A 20,648-nucleotide genomic window follows, 5' to 3' on the forward strand; every position below is an offset into this window, starting at 1 on the left:
CAGGACTGGGAGATGTTTGCAGGCTCTGGCTGAGCTGGTGTTTGCTGGGAAGCTGAAGAAACCCCCTGAGGTGGCTGCTGACCAGAGCTAAGGAATGAGCAGTTTCTTTGCCTGAGTTTGAAAATTAGAATGACACCACTGGGAAAGAAAATAATAGTTGAGAGAGAGCTTGTAAGGAAAAGCAAATCAAAGTACAAGGATCTGTCAGTAAAGAAGCCCTTTCATGCCATATTTTAAAATGTATTTCTTCTTTTGAATTATGCTTTGTATTTTTCATTATATAAAATGAGGACTAGGAGCCCCTGCAGCACATGGTCTGGTTGGATGTCTAAGATATTAACTGAATATTTTCCTGCCCTGAGGGTCCAGCAGGAACCAAGACTTCAGCTGTTACCTCCTGTGTTTCCCGGGTATTTGAATAAAATAAATGTTACTCAGAAGAATTGTAACAGCCTGTAGAAAAATCATGTTCCTGGAAGGGCTGTGCTGATTTTGGGGGTATTATTGGTGTGATAAACTTGTAGTGAGAGCAGGGACAGTGCAATCACAGGGTTTTAGGTAAGGGCTGCTCTAACAGGGAGCTCATGGAAGAACATTGTATGCTTCTGCACTCTACAAATGGGAAGGAGGGTGATATTTACTTTGTTAAGGTGCCGTGAACGTTGTTCCCCTTTGTGGCTGGCTGGGACCTTTCCACCAAGGGGGAAACTTTGTCAGATGTGGGGTTTTGCTGCAGCCAAGTTGTATGTTTTCATAAATCCCAGAAGAGTTTGGGTTGGAAGGGACATCCAGAACCAGGCTTGCGATGAGCAGGGACAATGTCTGCTGGTGACTGTGAGCCCCCAGTGAGGAGGGGGATTTTGTGAAGATGTTTTGGTTTTGGTGGCTCTTTTTTTTACTTCATGAAAGGAGGCAGGGGGAGCCCCCAGTGAAAAGCTGAGCCCAAAATGGACGTTTTAACACAGTCCTGTATTGCACAAGTTTTAAAAGGCTTTGGCCTGTAGGAGGAAACAAATGCAGTGGTGAGAAGTTGTGGGAAGCAGCTTTGCTCCCTTGAGCTGTTGTGACGGTTCAGGCCAGAGGCAGATGTCACATTTGTGCTGTTCTTGGATCAAATTTCCAAGCAGGCTCTTTCCCACGGTGTCATTTTCTGCACCCTCCCCAGGACGCAGGATTCCACTTTCTGCCCAGCAAAGCCCATTCATAGGACAGCCCTGGTTTTGCTGCTGAGGTTTTGTGCAGGCAGCACCAAACGTGCCTGGGGAGCTCAGCTCTCCCCCCTGCTCCTGCTGGGTCTCCCTTGCACCAGCAGTGCAGAAATGGGAGCAGCCCCAGCTCCATCCCTGGATCTTCACCTGACCCTGGTCAGGCAAAGCCTGTATCGTGGAGCCCATCTGCAGGAAATCTGCTGCTTAGGTAAACATTTCCCTTCTAGGCCAAAGAGATGAGACTGGAACAGCTCCCAGTCGCTCCCAGTTTGTGTCGTGCCCTCGTGGAGTCCTGGGGCTGGGAGGTGTGGGGTGGCTTTTGCCAGGGAAGTGCTTGTGGAGCAGGGAAGGCTGTGATGGTGGTTCCCGTAGAAAGGTTGGGAATCTGCTTCCAAGCCCTGCTCCTGCTCTCCAAGAGAGCTCAGTGGAGCTGACAGGGAAGAGAGTCCCTCGGGAAACAACAGCCAGCTGCAGCTGCAGGAGGATGCTTTACAGAAAGACTGAAAGAAACATCCCTCCCCACACGCTGTTCTCACATCCCGCTCCAGTCTGGCAGCTCCTGCTCTCTGTACCTGCTGCTCTGTTTTTGGCATCTCTAATCTGGGTGAGATGATAACCCCAGTGTGTGCAAAGAGCCAGCCAAGCCTCGTGCTGGGATCCTGCTCCAGATCCTCTCCCCGAGAGCTGTTGGAGCTTGGCTGCCAGGGAGAAGGCTCAGATCCTCCTCTCCTGTGTGTACCAAGGCAGGAGAGGTCAGCTCCAAGACTCCCCAAGGTGTTTTGTCAATGCTCTGTGTAGTGAAAGAGAGACCAGGGCTGCTCAGAGGCTGTGATCAGACTCTTAGTGATCCGTGGGTGCATTCAGTAAATACATTTATTTTGTGTGGGCAAAGGCACCCACTGCCCACTGCTGCTCCAAAGGCTGGTGACATCATCCTGATCCTGGTTGCTCCAGGGTATATCTGGGTTTGAACAGGTTGTTTTGTCCTCCAGTCAAAAGTTTTGTCAGGGAGGATTTGGGGATGTCGCCTGCCTGTGGGATTTCTCCCCAGGGTGTCAGACTTGCTGTACAACTGCAGTGGGACTCACCTCCACGGACCATCTGCTTTCCAGGCTAGCTGTGTTGCATTTGGTGCTACGTGCTTCCCTGATGGGAAAGCCTTGGCTGGAAATAGAACAGCCTTCCCCAGGCTCCCTGCGCTCAGGGCTGCCTCATCGATCTGGAGAGTTGATTCCTGTGTGCTGGGAGAATCCCTGCAGAGATCCAGGGGCTTTTCCCTCTGTTCCCTCAGTCCTTGCGGTGCAGCCATCACACTGGGCTATCAGTGGGATAAATATCCCATCTATTGTGGGATACCAGCACTAGAGAGACCTGCCAAGCCTGCTGCAGGTGTGAGCTCTGCTCCCAGCTCTGGAGGAGGGCTGTGTGGGATGAGGCTGCAGTGCTCTGGCTGCCCAAGCTTCTGGGGCAGTGTTGGGTCTCCCAGCCAAGCCATGGGAAAGAGATGGAGCTGGAGGAGCCCAGCAGGAGCAGCAAAACCAAGTGTGTGTTTGGCCCAGGGGACTGGGTTGAGCAGAGATTAAAAGCCCAGTCAGTATCTTTACATCTGCTCCACGGTAACTGCTGTGACCTGACCCGTCACACTGTGTCTCCTCCCAGACCTCTCCTCCACCCCTTCCCAAAGCCCTGCCTGGGCTGTTGATATATTTTTATTGATCTCTTTTATGTAAAGCTCATCCCTGCCGTTCACTCCTGAGTAATATCCAGGGCTCTTTGTTCCTGGCACAATAGAGTGTCCCTGGCCAGCCCCGGGGACACCGGGACATGCTTTAAAAGGTTAATGTCTCTGTTAGATTACAAATCACTCCAAAACATCTGCTGTCATTCACAGGAGGTGGGAAATAATCACCTGGATCCTTTGACTAATAACTGAGCCTGAACAAGCTGCACTCCCAGCTCTGGGAGGATGTTGTTTCAGCATTGCTGCTGAGGGATGATGGTTTGGTTGTCTGACAGATTTTTGCTGTGCTACATCTCCCAGCGCCGCTCCCCTCGGGGGCATCGAGGCTGAGACCCTCACAAGGAAATGGGGTGCCTACACCAAGCTTTGCAGAGGAACTCAAGGGCTCTTCTGGGGCTGGAATGTGGCTCTGGGGTGCTGAAGGCTGTGTGTGCTCCAGCATCTCCTCACAGTGCGGGAGGACGCGTGTGCACCCCTGGCACAGCCACAGCTGCTGGCTCTGCTGCTGCTCCCTGAGCTCAGGATCTTCCCTCCTCTCTGACCATCCCAGCCAGCTCAGAGAAATAACTCACAGGAGGGCACACAGAGAGTTACAATCCCAGTTGAGATCCCAGAAGTGAATCTCAAATATCATTGTTGCAAGGATTTTAAAAAAAAATAATTCAAACTAGACACCGCTGGTGACTTTGACTTGTTTGGGGAAGCAGCTGGGCTGGGCTCTAACGTGACAGTGAGAAACAAATCTGCTGCACTGCCTCCTTTCACCTCTTTCCCTAAGCCCCTGTCTGAGCTCCTGGGCCCAGCCTGGTGGGAGCAGCCTTGTTAGCATTTCATACACTCACATATATTTTGTGTTTGTTGTGCTCTTGGTTGAGTTGACTCCTAATTTGTCTGTCTTTGGGGGACAGCAAACAGCTGCTTTAATGAGGTAACAGTCGGGTTTGAAATAACAGGCATCTGCTCTTTGTGTGAGCAGGGGATCTCCTGCCACAGCTCTGCCTCCCAAAAACGCCCTTGCAGGGGAGGAGTGTGCTCAGGATCTGCTCCCTGGGGAAGTCTCATCCCTCAGGCTGTGCTGCCCTGATGGGGCCAAGTGTCCTTTGGCAGCTCAGGAAGCCCCAGATCTGTACAAATCCCCAGGGCTTTCTTGTGAGACCAGTCTGGCACTGCCTGGGTGACTGCTGGGTGCTCAACCCTCCGTGTCCAGCAGCTGATCTTGGAAGAGCTCTCCTGGCTGACACCGGCATCCTCTGCCCTGGGAACGGACACAGGGAGCAAACTGGAGGTGACCTCTGTGTGTGACTTGGCTCTGTTCACTCAGAGGTGAAAGCAAATCAGTGTCAGAGCTAAGGGAGCCATGCCCAGCACCATCAGAGAGGTCTGAATCCCAACAAGAGGCTTCCCACTGGGACTGGGACCCCGTGTCCCCACTGCCAGCCTGGCTCCCTCCCCCTCTTTTTATTTATTGGGTGTGGGAGGTGGTGGATTTCTCTTTTTCTTTTCCCGGATGCACCCAGCACAGTGGTCTCTGCACGACACCAAATTAATTAATGTTGGGCAGGCAGAATGCAATTAACTACCCTGGAGCCTGGCCAAGCATTCCCTGCTCCTCTGAGAAACAACCCAGGGGCTTTCCTGGGCAGGACCTTGCTCTTTGCTGCTTGGCTCTCGGGCAAGAGGCTTTGACAGGGGCACATCCTCCTGGAAATGCCTCCCCCAGACCCCTTTCCCTGCGTGATCCCACTGCTGCCTCTTCCCTCCTCCAGCCCAGGGAGGCAGCAGGCAGAGGGAGGCAGCATCTGCAGGAGGTTGCAGCACAGTTGGCAAAGTCCTGGGCAAAAGTAATCAAGCCATGGTAGCGTTTCAAGGACCAACTGGCTGGATTTTATTTATTGCTGCCACTCACTGAGAAAATGGACTCGGGAGGAGATTCCTGGGCTGCGGCTGCTGTGTGAGACGGGCAGCTCTGTTAAATAGAGCATCGCCTGACAGAGCTGTGATTGAGCTGGGGCTGTTTAAAGGGGTTTAGAGGCCGCCAATGCAGAGCATCTGCAGGCAAAATGGGCAGCTTTGGCAGGTTGGCTACTTTGAAAGTCAACTTTAAAAAAAAACAACCTTGTGCAGAAACACACAGAAGTTGAGGGGATGGCTGCAGCAGGGAACTGATGGATTTGGGGCTCAGCTGAACCCCACTGCCTGTCCATTCCCCTGCACTCCCAGCCCCACTGTGTCTGGACCATCACCTCCTCTTCCTTTAGCCTTTTCACTTTCCTTCTGTCCATCTGTGCCTCTGGACGTGTGTAACAGCTTTGCACCTGGAACACAGGTGCTGCTCCCTCCTTGCTCCGTGCAGGGGATGGCTAAAAACCAGGTGGCTTTGAATAACAAACAGGGCTCTAAATCCACGTGGTGAATGGTGGCACAACCCCCTGGAGCAGGGCTGGGCAGGACATCTCACCATCCCTCCAGTAACAGGCTCACCCTCTCCTTCCACAGTGCCTCAGTGGCCCGGAGGGGCTGGGAGCGAGCACTGGGGTGGATCTTGTTGGATCTGAATTCCCAGCCTGGATGAACAGCAGGTTCTCTCCAAGGATGAAAACCAGGATGCCCAGTTAGCAATGCTCAGCTCAGTCCCTGGGCCAGGTCTGCCATCAGCCCATTGTCTCCTTTGGGTGATCCAAATCCCTGAGCTGTACAGGACCTGTGGCACTTGGTTCTGTTGGGATGTCAGCATTTCATGGGCTGGGGCTCCCCAGGAGCAGCCCTGTACTTCACACGTTCTCTTCCTCCTCCAAAGGGCAATTTAGAAATGTAAGGATCATGATTAAAATGTAAAATCCACCTTTCTTTGTTACTGTGGTTAAATGCTTTACTCCACTGAGCCCAAGATATCTCTCATCTCTCGGGTGTTGATTGCAAGCTCCTCTCTGCCCTGGTGCAGTGAGACGGCTTCTCCCAATTGATGAAACAATTTGAGTTACCAAAGATGCTGGATCTGTTTTGGGCAGGGCTGAGCTGTCCTCTCATAGATCAGGGCCTCAGCCAGCAGCCACCTGGCTCTGCCCCCATGGATGGTTATTCTCCAGCCATGGCACAGGGAGCTGCTGGAACCTGCTCTCTTGCATCTTGGCCAAAATTTTGTCATTGAGAAGCTATAGATAGCAAGGGCTGGATCAGATTTTTAAAGCATCATATTTCTGGGAATATTCCCATCAAAGAGTTTATTGGCAAGGCAAGCTGGGCCAGGAGTCTCTGACTGGTGACAGTTTATATGTATTCAGGCTCCTGTGCCAGCCAGAGTCCTCCAGACGGGTGCAGTGAACGTGCAGAGAGGTTTTTCTTAAAATCTCCATGATTTTAGATAACAGAAGGAGCACTTATCTTGTGTGATCAGCCTTCCCCAGAGGAAGGCACACAGGGAGCCCCAGTCCTGGCCATGCTGTCCTGACAGCCTGGGAGGTGCTGCTCGCCCTGGGAACAGAGCTGGGACAAATCTTCCTCCACACGGCCACGAAGCTGCCGGAGCTGGTGTGAGCATCTGCTCACAAAGGCAGCACAGTGTAAAAGGGAATGTGCTCAGCCCTCCTCCATCCTACCAGGCTCTCCTGGCAGAGCAGGGACCCCCCAAACCCCACACATCAGTCCCCTCCATCCTTGGAAGCGTGGACACACAGGTTTGCCTTGGGAAGCCCAGGCTTCTGCCTAATGCCAAAGAAATTTTTTATGTGCTGTTCTTCCCCAACATGACACAAGATTAATTACAGCCATAAAAACATTAGGAGCTTTCTAAATATTTTATGTGAATAAGCACACACAATATGAAGGTTTTACTTGTTGCATTTTCGTAAAGGATGCTTTGTTTGTAATAGCTAGGGAACCTGACAGGTGATTTTATTTTTAGTGCTTCTGTCTGCTCTGAAGGACTCCAAACACAGAGAGGAGACAAGGGCAATGCAAACCATGCTCAGAGTCCCAGGGAAGGGATATAGAGCTGAATGAGAAGGGGATTAAAAGTAGAGAACCACAAATTTCAACCATAAACTTAATTGCAGTTACCCTTGGGAAGCTGCCTCCCTTCCCTTATTCCAGAGGAGATCTGTCCTTCGCTTATCTCTGACTGGGAGCACTGGTGGTGTGGGAAGCAGCTCACAGGCAGGGGATGCTTCACACCTGATGTTTCAAATGCAGATTTCAAGCCCAGTGGCTGCAGTGCCAGCAGGGATGGTTTGCACTGGGACAGATTGTGCTGGGGATGTTTCACCTGTGCTCTCCTCTCCCAGCTGTTTTGTGATCTGTAAATACCAGAAGCCATACCAGTGCAGGAGGGCAGATGTTTGGTCTCTGTTTGGGTCGTTGGAATTCAACAGGAGCCCTGTGTGTCAGTGATTTTTCCGTCTGTTTTAGCATCCATATGCTACTGGAAATCAGAAGGCATTAGTCTCTTTTTTCCTGGGGTGAGTTAGCAGCTCCATCAGCCTCTCTGTGATGGAAAATGTTGGGGGATGCTTGGTGTTTCATCCACCACTGCCACCCTCCAAAGGAGCCCGTGCCCTGCACTGCCAGGTGGGGACATCCCGAGCTGTGGCATTGCAGGAGATTTTACCAAGCTGCCTGTGATGGCTTTGTGCCAGGAGCAGATCCCTGCTGAGGCACCGAGGGAAGCCTCAAAGCTTTCTTAAGCAGCCAGGGAAGGTTTGAGGATTTGATTTGTCATCTCTGTGTCTGAGGGACCAGAACCTGCTCAGTGTTATCTGGAGAGACAGGACTTCACCAGCAGCTCCCGGAGCTGGTCCAGCCAGGCAGCTCTCATTTACTGCCTGGATTGCTCAGAAGTTGCTGCATCTTCCTCCTTGTTCATGCCTGGCTGCGATCCCAGGCAGAGCAGACTTGGACATCCAGCAATTCGAACCCAGAGCTTCTCTCCTCACCCTTCCTGGCTCTCTGCAGGGTCCCCACCAGCTGCCCTGGCGTTACTGCGGCAGCGCAAGGCAAAAAGCCACTGGCAACTGGCTCTCCATGTGTGTCATTCTCAGCTTAAACATCCAAAAGGCTTCAAAACACCTCTTCATCCTGGCAGCTGACCTGAAACGGTGTCTGCTGTGTGGTGCTGAGGTGCAGCTGTTTTCCTGTGAGCTGCCGTGGTTTCTGCTGGCCCTGACACGCAGCAGGACCTGGGCTTTGTGCTGAATGTTTCATGCAGACACGTGAAGACAGAGGCACCGGTCTGTTTTCAGTTCTGATTTTCTCTGCTTCTTCAGGTGCATAAATGATGCATATTGTTTAAGCTTCCTGGTTTTGGAGGGGGGAAGAGTGACAAATGCCTTTGCTGCTGGCTGCCTGAGTTTGGGGTGAAGCAGAACTCGTCTTCAGCAGCTTTATAAGCAAAGCACTTTATCCCCCTGGCATCCCCCTGGCAGTCGGTGGTGACACCAGGACTGTGGCTCTGCCAGCCAAAACAGTGACCAAAATGGGTCAGATAGTGACCACATGTCTCTCTCCACCTTTCCAAGCATCCCAACATGATTCCTCAAAGCTCTGTGCTCTCCCACATGTATTTATCCACCTTTTTCCTCTTTTTTTTCACATTTTGCTGAGGCAGGAGGCTCCACATCAACCATGCTCGTTGTTGGGCCAGATGGATTTAGGGGTCTTGTCAAAAATTTATGATTCTATGACATTCATCCCTCTCCTGTTGGACCCCTCCCACCCTCGGGGTCCATCCCAGCTGTGGTGTGGGGCTGGGTCACTGAGAACGTCTCAGGAATCACCACACACCAAAGCCCAGCTCACCCTGGGCTTTCCCCTGCCTTCCTCTGGGATGTGCCTGTGCATCCACAGAGAAGTTTCCTCTCAGTGAAAACCCTTGTGGCATTTTCAGCAGCTGGAAACAGCGAGTAGAGGAACTCTTGGTGTCAGTACAGGCGTTCCTTTGTCAGGCTCTGGTGTCAGGCTCTGTCCACCCTCTCCTTAGGAACTCACCTGTGATTGACAGGACAAAACAAGCTGCCACAAAATGAGACAGAAATTGGTTGTCGATTGGAGCTTTTCTTTAAAGGTCAGACAAAAATGATAATGCAAAGCCCAGAGGTGTCTTTTAGAAGGGATCACTAAAATCCATTGTCTGCAGAGGGGTGGCTGAGCCAGGGCCTCAGGGAGGATGGACCACCTCGAGTATTGGTGATGCCTTTGGAGATGGGAACTGGCACATTCCAGACAAGCAGGCACTGGAGGGGAATCTTTTCATTTGCTTTATTAATTCTGTAAATAATCATCCATATTTTCAACTTCTATTTTACATAAATCAACAGAAAGCTCCCTGTCCCCCCCCCCATTAATCTTTTCTGGAAAGAGTTGGGATTCAGTGACTTTAATTATGAAGAAATTTATGGAGAAAAGTCTTCGTTAAATAGTTATATTAATTAAGAGGAAAAATGTTAGTATTAATTACTAAGAATTAATTATTATTCTTTGTAAATTACTAAGGAATTCGGAGTTAATTAATGCTAGCAAAGGCCTGTTAGAGCTGGGGAGACCAACTCATGCAAGCCTGTCCCTGAACAGAGCTAATGGCTTCTTGGTGTCTTTTAACAGATCAATTTTTGCTTTAAATGATTGTGCAAGTTAATAAAAAAACCTGTCAGAGTAAAAATGAAACATCTTGGCCAATATTTCTGAAAATTGTTTTGAGGGCTTTGACCTTTTTTTCTTTGTCCCAATTCCAGGCTTGAAAAGCTTTGCAATACCTTGACATTTTGGGCAGGAGAGGGGAAAAAATCCCCCAAATTTGCACCTAAATTAGGAAATGAAGCAGTAAAAATGTAGATTTAGTCCCTTGGACAGGCTCTGTGGTTCAGCCTTGCCTCCTTTTTTCCTTAGGTCATATCTACTGCTACGTTCTCCATAAATAATCTTCAGACTTCCTGGGGCTTTTAATACTAATTAAGTCTTCAAGTAGGCAGAAACGAGCTAAGGGACATTTATATCACAGGTTTCAGCGTTGTGAGCACTTTCCTTCCTGGCTTCAAAGGATTTTCAGGGGAAGGTTTTGCAGCATTTTGTAAGGACCAGGTTTGGAGTTTGGAGCTGTTCCTCCCTGCAGCCTGTGTAATCCACAATTACTGGTCTGGGGTAGCTTCATTGCTGTTTCCCCCCATTTTAAATAATGGGATTGGATTTGAGGGTTGGGATTTTTCTGAAATCCCAGAGGAGGGTTGGAGGACAAAACCTTGTGAGTTACAGCCCTCAGATGGCTCTGGCTGCACCACCTGGTCCCCGTGGGAGAGGGTAAAATGCTCTGTAAGGGGAAATCTGCCCCTGGCAGCTCTGCAGCACGTTCAGGGACTCGTGGCTGGAAAACAACATTTCCAGCACACCATTGTTCTTCTCAAAATGACCCTCAGGAGCCAGTGGGTGCAAACACCCAGAGCGGGTGAGAGCGGGAGAGGACCCGCAGACCTTCTTCTGTTCTTTCTCATTGCATTTCCAATCCCTTCAACGCTAAAAGCCCTCATTAAAGTTTAATCCTCTACACCAACTCCTTACATCCATGATGCTGTTGCCACTCTCCCATTTGGAGTTACAGAGCTGCCATCCTGCCTGGTTTATTGGATTTGCTTTGAGCCCAGTGCTGCAGTGATCACCTTCCCCTTCTTTCTCCAAACAAAGTCTGTTTTTATCTGTCACAGCGAGTTTAGCTTCAGTGTTTGCAATTGTTTTCTGGAGAAGATAGTTTCTCTCTGTTGACTGAAGGGAAAAGTACTGAAAATAAGTAGTTAATTTAGAAACACCAAAGAGCCAGTGCTGGGAGAGCTTCAGAGAAAAGACTGGGGAGAGGGAGGTGGTGCTTGGGTGGCGGCAGCTTTGGAGGGACAGGCTGAGCCTTCAGATCAGAGTCAGATCGAGAAATAAATGCTGACATTCCCTAACCAGTGTGTAGGTTGTACCAGTGTTCAGGAAAACATCATTTAAAACAGACCTGAGCTGTATCTTTTTGGTGAGTTGGAGAAAACCAAAATGATTTACTCTTCATGCTCTTTTGAAGCCACTTCACAAATGGTTGTAATTAATTTCTAGATTAAACTTTTCAGGTCTTCACGTGGGAAGTGTTGGGTTTTGAAATGATGAGGAAAAATTTTGACTCCTGAAAGAACTTTGGTATGTTCCCATTATTGTTTAACCAAAGCATAATCTGCTTTTTCTGGTCAATGGATGCAGAAAATAACCTCCCCCAGGCCTGGTTAGAGCATAAGCAACAGGTAACAGAGGTGGAGAGGGGAAGGGAAAATAACTGGCTGGCTTCATCCAAAATCCCAAGCAATCAATGCAGAGTCTCCAGTGGGCTCAAGGCCACGGCCCGGTGAGATGGAGGAGATAAATAGGACAGGTAGATCAATCGTGGGCAAGAGGAAGGAGAACAAACGTCACAAATCCAATATTTAGAAAAAGAACAATCCAGAGTTAAAAGCTTTGGCTTGATGGGTTTGGCATTACAATATCAAAGCTTTTGTCAGCACTGGAAAATATTTCACCTCAAGTAGATGCTCTTTGGCAAAAATAAGAAGGTGGGGAAAAAAGATGGGAAAAAGGGAAAAAAGCAGATTTATTTTTTTTTTAATCCTGTGCAAAGAGAAAAGCACCTCAAGAGAGAGATTGCTGCGATCAAAAAGCTGTGCAGCATCATGTGTCCTCCCCAGGAGACCATGGCAAGCACAGCCCCGTCAGGAGCTTGAACAGAGCAGCAGATAAATACACAGATCTTTTAAATTCCAGGCATGAATCAGGGAATGTGGTGAGTCACAGACCTGGAACAGCTCTGGGTGTGAAAGACAGAGGCAGAGGCACAGGCAGGGGTGCAGCACTCACCTCCCACCCTGCTTTTCCACAGCCTTCACCCCAGGATGAGCAGAGCTGGTTCTCGTGGTGGAAATGGTTCAAAAGGATTTGCAAGGATCCATTTCACTCACATCTCTCCTGTCTCTCTGCTTTCCCCATCTCCCACAGCTCTCCACAGAGAAATCTGAGCCAGCAGATTTTGGGTATGAGCTCACAGGAGGAGACACAACAGCTGTGATCATAGAACCAGGGAATGTTTGGGGTTGCAAAGGACTTTAAAGATCATCTTGCTGCACCCCACTACCGTGGGCAGGGACACCTTCCACTAGATCAGGTTCCTCCAGGCCTCACTGTGCTGACCAGTCCAGTCTTCTGCTGCTGCTCTCAGCTTTCCAAAGTGGCTCAATTAAGCTCCATGGTTGTTACAGATATTAATGAAGGGAGGAAGCTGGCCTCTGAAGGCCCAGCTGATTTCCATGCCAGATCCTTGTGTTGTTTGACTATTTTAGGATCTTTATTAAATTCTTTAAAAAACGAATAAAGACATCAGGGTTGCCTTAGCTCTTAGTAAAAAGATGCATGTGGTGGCCAGGATGAGGGGAGAGGGATCCATTCTTGGCTATTCCTACCAGGAAAACAAACCAGCTATTCAGATATAGCACAGGATCTATTTAAAAACCTGACTAATCTTAATTTTGGAGACAGCCAAGGAAGCCCTTGACAACACACCCCACTAAGGCTGGTGGATCCTGAGCAGGAGAGGGTAAAACAGTCTTGACATTCATCCCCTCCAAGTATCAGCTATGGCTTCAAACCAAACTAAACAAAGGCCCTTGACCCAAATTTCCAAAGGGATGGGATGGGTACGAGCCTGACAGTTCTGCTAAAAGCATGGTCTGCTCAGCCATGCAGCAAGATGCTCAACGAGGGCACCATTTCAGCTCAGATCGGGACACAAGAATTAGGGAGGACAGGGAAGGAGACTAATGCTGGAATATTTGATTTATTTAACAGCAAAGGGATGTGTTTTCTCTGCTGCTGCTGCTCAGGGACGGTGGAAGCTCTCCCAATTAGCTCCCAGCACTTCAGCACGCTCACACCTCTCCCGTGAGGCTCTTGCTCAGGTTATCTGGCAGGGATTTTCTCTTTTCCAGCTTGTCTGAGGTGAAAGGTGCAGGTTTTTCTCCCATCTAATGAGCTGTTTTGTGCATGTCAGCACTGGCTCCGTATTGTGTCTTCCTTCACACCTCATGGAGAATTTCGAGACGTCTCATTCCTGCTTTGGGTTTCAGGCATTCTTAATCTCTGCTCACACACAATGTGCAGCAACAGGAATCACTTTTGAAATGGGTGGGGGGAAAAGCAGATTTTCTTCTGAGAAGATATTTGCAAATGGCTCCTGTCCCCTCTCACCGTGCTGGGTCTGGCCAGCAGCACGAGAGGAGCAATGTGTGCAGCACAGGAGGGAAAGACACACAAAGCCAAAGGATGGGGCAGCCTTGCCAAAGCCAAGGTGTCCAAGTCTCACAGGTATGTTTTCTTGTTAAAATATCAAAGAAAAAGGTGTTCTAAGTAGCTTTCCTTGTTTCAGGGCAGTATATTTGGGGTTTGAAAGACTTGAAGGGGAGCTTTGGGAAGCTGGTGGCAAGGCTGGGCATGTTCTCCCAGCTTTTGGCTGCTCATGAAGTCCAAGCCATCCTCCAAACTGAGGAGATCAGATCTGGTGGGATCTTGGGGTGAGTGAAGGGTTCCTTCTCCAGGAGCCAACACCACTTCCCTCTGACTTTAGGATGGGACTGGACAGGGGAAGGTTTCAAAGCATGAATTCTCTTTGTTCTTGCTGAGTGCTCCATTCCGAATGTCTGGGTTTCCCTCTTGCTGCTGAAGAGCAGCTCCAGGGGGATGTGTGTCCTGGCTGAATCCTGGAGCTGGGGAGGATGTGCTGGCCATGATTCTGCATCTTCCTCTGGCTCATGCCTCTGGAGCCACCTCCACTGTTGGATGTCACTGCAGAGCAGGTCAAGTTTAAACAGAGTGAGGGATTTCCCCAGAGGGTCCAGGAGAGCTCAGCTGAGCTTCCCAAGAACAGCAAGGCCAGGTTGGCCAGCCTGGTCTGGTGGAAGTTGTTCCTGCCCATGGCAGGGGGTTGGAACTGGGTGGCCTTGAAAGTCCTGCCCAGCCCAGTGTGTGATCCCAGGTCTGAGGCACTGAGGGAGCCCCACAGGGCACGGCCAGGGCTGGCCAGGACTACTCCCACTTCTTGCAGCCATGCTCCTTCAAATGAACCATCTCAAACCTTCCCCATTACATGAAGAAGTGCTTTAGCAGGGTGTACATGGGGAACAAAAAGGGCCAGCTGCTCCCCTTCCCCTTCTTTCCTGATTTGCACCCATTTTGCACCGCACAAAGCACTAACTCCTCTCACCTGAGATGTTGAGAGGTTCCTCACTGAGCCAGCAAGGACCTGGCTGTGTAGTCTTGGCTCAAATAGTCTTTGTAGTCACAAAGCCTCAGCCACTTTTCTTCTAAAGAGGTGGGATTTGTGCTTGGAATGAAGCCTGAAATTAGCCTTTTCACTGGAACGGTGGTGGATGGTCGATGCGGATCCTCCTCTGAGGCTGTGGGAAGTGCTCCAATCTCCTGGCTCACGGCACCATCCCAGAATGCCTTTAAAAGCACAAAAAGTCAAACTTGGTGTTAGCAGCTCAGCTGCTTCAAATAACACAGAAGGAGATAGGGGAAGAAAATAAACAAACCCAGATTTTAACAAACATCTTCTGCTTCAAGCCCATTCTGGATTTGTTGGCAAGGTGAGTGCACTTTCCAAAAAGCCATTTCAATTTTTGAATGGTGAATTCAAATCTTGAATTTTACTTGAGGGGGAAATGACAGAAAACAGGAATGGGGCAAACCCCCCCCCCCCCCTTTTAATATAAATTGAATCATCAGCCTGAAAGTAGACATCAAAATTACAATATAGCTCTTGACTTTCAGCAATTAAAAGCATTTTGTGATGACTCACTTGATTAAAACGAGATCATCCATTTAAAATGAAAATTCAGAATGAAAATTGCTTTTGTTGCACCGATTATTCTATTTTAAAACTCCTTGCTGTTATCACCCTAATAAAAAGCTGTCACTTCTTCTGTCAAGCAATTCACAACATGAGGCATTTGCATTTCTCTCCGACTTGTGTTTATTTCAGTAATTACAAATGGATTCTTTTTCCAGCCCCCCTCTCCCTCCATCTTTCTCCCCTGCCCTCTCCTCCCTCCCCAGCGCAGGGTGAGCTGCTGCCCTTTGTCTGGGCACAGAGAAATCCCACTCAGGGAAATTAGGAAAGGAGGGAAAATAAAAATTATCACCAGGGTCAGTGCTTTCTACCTATAAAAAGCAGCAGTGGGTTTGACCTGCGGAGCCAGGGAGGCTGAAAACCCCCAGCATCTCTGTGGCTGATGGTGAGGTGCTGCAGGAGCTTGTCCAGAGCTTGAATCAGCAACGTGACAGCCACTTTGTAATAGATTTTAGAAAATCCCACAACAAAACCCTCTTTGTGCTGGATGAAATGATAATTCCCTGCCATTAATTGAAGTTTTGATTGACTAGATTGAACAAGTAATGATAAAAGCCACTTTCACTTCAAGATCACAGGCTGGATTGTGGGTGGGTGTGAGCAAGAGAGCCAGGCTTGGGGAAGGTGGGGAATAATTTCACTTCTGCTGTTATCCTTTCCCTGTCCTGGTTCAGTCCCAAAGCACAAACAGGGCCAGAAGTCATCCTCCTTTTTGTCCAGCAGATAAGACTGGCCCCAGAAGCTGCTCCTGCTGCCCCCATGAGCACCACCCTCCCCTCCAAGGAGTGCTAAAGAGGGGACTGTCGCTCGCAAAATGTGAAAGGGCGGAAGTAAAGGAGTTAATTGGAAAGGCTAATTAGTGAAATGGCTGCCAGTGGAGGATCAGGGTGTCCCTGGGCCAGCTGGAGTGTGCCCCCATTATCTTGCTCATCCCCAGCTCACTGCCCACTTGCCCTGGGCTCCAACCCCTCCTTGGCTCTTTGTGCTGCCCCCAGCTCTGCAGCCGAGCTCGTGCTGTACCCATGGGGTGTGAGCTGGGGTCAATCCTGGTCTCATCCAGCTCAGGCTGGCCCTGGGGCAGGGAGCCAGGAGCATCTGAGGTGTAGAATACTCCCAGCACGTGCCTGTGTGTGTATTTGTGTGCTTGCCCTGATAATTGTATTTGGGATACATGGAGCTGCCTGTGTGGGTGTGTAATATATAAATAAATACATATGTTTCAAAGTTCTGCATTTTCCCGTCTCAAAGCCATCTCTGGCTCACAGTTCAAGACATAAAGGCACACCAGTCTCTCTCTCAGCTTTTAATCTCTCTTTCCATAGGCAGCTGCTCTCTCTCTCCCTCTCGAGCCTGACAGCGCCGATCTGTGAGTCGCTGTTCCAGGGCCGAGGGTTTTCAATTTATCTGCACAAAGCACTTGTGCTTAATCTGGAGACTGCAGGGACGTCCTCAGCCCCTCACCCAGGCTGTGCCAGCCTGCCCCAGCAGGGCAGCACTGCCACCTTTTTTTCCCTTCTTCCTTTTGCATAAAGTGGAGCCGAGAGCTTAAAGAAAAAAAAGAAAACCAGCCAGGTTTTCAAGGACAGTGTGCTTTTGGTAACCCTTTTCCCTCTTTCAATGTATTTTGCCCTAATATTTTGAATTCCCAAGCACAGAATAACTCTTCTCTCTCACCTATTCTTTATTCTATTAACAAATGTGTGGCTGTGGCCCTCGGGGACATGCTTCAGTGGTGGGTTGGCAGAGCTGGTTTAAAGGTTGGGCTCGATGCTTAGAGGGCTTTTCTGACCTTAATAATTCTCTGTGAATCTCCTGGGTGCAGGCTCGTGACCAGGGCTGTGCCCTCAGCCTGCAGGAGAAGCCCTCACTCTTTGCTCAGAAGGCTCCTGTCCCTTCTGAGCTTCTCCCAACAGGAGCATCCCAAACCACCTCCGTTCCTCAGGTTCTGAGGCTTCCACCAGCCAGTGCAGGTGTGGGATGAGCCAGGTCTCAACACTGAAACACAGGAGAAAAATTCCCTGGGGCTCTTTGGTGATTTACAGCACCTACATTTTCATTTCAACAGAAAAAAATGTGCTGAATTTGGAGGAAAGGCTCTCTTTGGGGTATTTATTTTTCTGATTTGCTGGGTGCACATCTCTCAGTGATGGAAATAAGAAATAGCAGTAAAAATACCATCTGAGTCGTACCTGTCCAGGTTAATAACCATGTTGAAGAAGGCAGACACAGCAGAGGCACTGCTCTGACTTGTGTTTTGGGAAACAGGAGCACACAGTGGTGTTTTCTTACGCTGAACAAAATCAAGATGTAAGGAACGGGTGAGGAGGATGAAGGGGCCACTGAGCAGGGTGTGATTAATCTGCAACCTGCTTAATCGGCCTCAGGATAACTGAGAGTTGTCTCTGGATAATTGAGATCAATGGAGTATCATTAGACACTGCTTTAAAGAGCGCTGGCTTCAAACGCTGAGGGAAGCAAGAGCAACCAGGGGAGGATGCTGAGCAGCCACAGGGAAATGGCCCTTGAGCTGCACTGATGCTCATTGATGCTCAGGAGAAGGTGATTCGTGGTGATTTTGTTCAAGATCAGGACCTGTGACTTTCCAAGCACCTGATCTAGGGGGATATCTGGGAAAGTTGATTCTCTTGCTGAACAAGGTTCATGCCCATGCTGAGAGGACAGTGCAGTTCAGACCTGCTGGTGAGTGTGAGCTGCATGTCCCATGCTCAAGGAGTGCACAAATCTTTCAATGCTTCCAGCTACAGAGATGTGCTGCCCAGAGCAGCTGGGGCTGTCCCTGGATCCCTGGCACTGTCCCAGGCCAGGCTGGATGGGGCTGGAGCAGCCTGGGACAGTGAGAGCTGTCCCTGCCATGGCTGGGGTGGAACTGGATGGGCTTTAAGGTCCCTTCTCACCCAAACCAGTCCAGGATTCTATGAAAGCGACCCCTGATGGGAACTTCAAAACTTCACCTCAGTTTTGCAGGCACCATATCTCCAGGCTGTGCCTGTCCTCTGAAGGAGGCTGGTTCAGGCGTTCCCATGAAGGATTTGATTCCCTTCTGCCTAAACTGTCTGAAAAGACAAAATGTGTCTAATAGTTTTTGGTGTTTATTTTACCCCACTGTGCTGATGAGGTCAGGGAAAGAAGGTTGTTAATTCCAGAGTTTATAAGAGGAAGCTTTTAGCCATTGGTTTCTGTCCAAGTCCTGGCACAAGAATCAAATACCCAGAAAACAAGACCCCAGTGAGGGAGAAAAGTGTCATTTCAGATCAGGGCAAATCCAAGTGCTGGTAGGCACAAACAAAAGGCGATTTGGCAGCCGTTGACCACGAAAGCTTTTTCTTTCTTCTCTTCCCCAGTGGCTATGGAAACCGTGTTGTTTGTCTGCCTTCCTCAGCAAGGTGGGAATGCAGAGCTCCCCAGGGAAAACATCCAGCCAAGACCAGACTTGGCCTTCAAGGGCATGAGGGGCTGGGGGCTGCAGGGTCAGGCAGGGCAGCAGGACAGAGACCCACAGTGGCTGTTCTCCTGGGGACAGGGGCAGCTGCTCTGTCTCCCTGAGGCCACAAAACGGTGATCACCCATCTACCCTGCCCGTGGCTAGGGGGAGGAATGAAATGATCTCTCCCAACCCAGACCACTCTGTGATTTTCTCTGATCTGAGCCTGAGTGGCCACACTGCTGGTGCTCACCAGGCAGATCATCTCCCTTCCCCATTTGATTAATTTTAGTGACTCAACTGGAGATTTTTATATCTGATTTTTAGTATCTGTTGTCAGCTTCCTTTGGCTCTGGGTGCTTGGGTTTTTTAAACCCAAAAGCCCTTTACAAACTGCTTTCACAATCTCTCATCTGCTGAGGATTTTTTTCAATGCAAATCCCTGGACTCCAGGAGCTCTGGTTTGAAAAAGGAAAAGTAACTGTCATGAGATTTGAGCCCCTGGGCTCAGGGATGGGCGTGAGAAGTCTGAGGTTTACAGATGAAATATCAGGGAAGCTGCCACGGCTTCAGGGTGGTTTCTAAAGCGTGTTTGGGATCAGGGTGTTTACAGCAGAGACCTGGGAGGGATTGCTCTCTGATTCACAAAACAAGGAGCAGTTTGGGACCAGCCCTTCTCTCGCCCTCTGCAGTGCAGGTTATGAGAGGCTCCTTCCAGCCCCTGCAGAAGCCTTTGCTGCAAAGGAAGTCGTTTTCCAGCTCTTTTGAGTGGTTTGCAAAGGTTAATGAATAAGGAATCAATTAATGGTTTCCTAGCCTTGCACTTTTTATTTTCATTTAAAGCCTTCCCTTTTTGAAGATTAGTTTAATGTTAAGAATAATCTGGGTTTGCTGAGAGCTAATTAAATGTGGCACCACCTCTCCTCACCCCGTTGTGGTTCTCCAGGAGCTGCTCCCCCTGTTCCAGCGAGGATCCCCCCAGCAGTGCCTGGGGCAGCACAGGGGGCTCCAGACCCCCCAGCACCCCAAGCCTTGGGGTTTCTCCTGGCCCAGTTTGCTGAGCTGGTGCTGCAGCCAATGCCCCTCGGACACTCAGTGCTTGAGGAGGGCTCGGGCCACCAGGAGCCGGACAGGATTAACCCACACGAGTTCCGAGGAGCCGGGAGCAGATTTCTTTCGTGTCTCAAGAGGCATCCAGCCTGAGGCACTCAAAGGAGTACCTGGGCATTAGAAAGACAGAAAACAGGAGCATCAAAGGGCTGCAGGAGAAGTTGGTGGCTGTTCCTTGCAGCTGGATCCTGGCTCTGCCACACCTGGGGTCAGTCCCATCGCGGAGCTCAACGTGATTCCAGCAATTGCAGCTCACTTGGGCATGTTGAATTCCCATTTTCCCTTAATGTAAGCACTGCGTTACCAGAATTTCTCCCCATCTGGGAGAGTCTGAAGTCATCACAATCCTCTGTGAACCCAAACCCAAAGCCATCAAATGCACAGGCAGGACCTACTGAGCTCAGCACACTTGGCTGAGCCATTAATCTGGCCCATTTTACAGGACCAACCTTGAAATAAAACACTCAGCACACATTAGCAGTGGTATCAGCAGCAGCACCAGAAAACTCAGGGGTTCACCCTGGTGGCAGTATTTAATCAAGAAAGTGCTTTTGTCTGCCCTTCTGCATTGGAAACCCATCACACCTGGGCAGCTCCTTTTGGTCTGCACTGCTTGGCCGAGATTTTTGTCTGATTTATTACAGTAGTCCCCCTGTTACCAAAGAGCTGGAGCAGAAACACCCATCAAGGGTTTAAGAGCCTAAAATGGGTGTTAATTAGCCCAGCAGGGAAGGCAGAGTTTCAATGAGGTTTGCCTTTAAACTATTATTAAGTTTGACAATGTAAAGAGATAAATTTGGTACTTAATCCGAGCTGCACCTAATCAAATAGATTATGGTTGTTACCCGTACACCAAATGTAAATAATCTTTAACTTCACGGGGTTTTTATGGAAAAGGGATCGTGCTGATTCTCGTGACAAAGCCCTGCTGGCCTCTCTCTCGTCCCCTGCTCAGCCTCCACGACCGAATCCCCCTTAAATGCTCCTGCTGGGATGGGACTGGGAAGAGGAGGGATGGAGGGGCCAGAGCAGGACAGCGAGGGCCAGGGCAGTTCTGGTGCTGAGGGGTTTTGGCTTCTGCTGTCCCTGGGCACAGGTCCCTCCAGCTGGTCTGCACCAACCTCCACTGGAAGCATGCACTAGTTTGGCTACATGGGGCAGATCTCAGGGTATTTTTAAGGAAAAAAGTCTATTCTAATGATATTTTTAAAAAGTGAGAGAGGAGAAAAAAACCCCAGATGC

Source organism: Parus major, chromosome 28 (genome assembly GCF_001522545.3).
Source record: "Parus major isolate Abel chromosome 28, Parus_major1.1, whole genome shotgun sequence".
Taxonomy (NCBI): Eukaryota; Metazoa; Chordata; class Aves; order Passeriformes; family Paridae; genus Parus; species Parus major.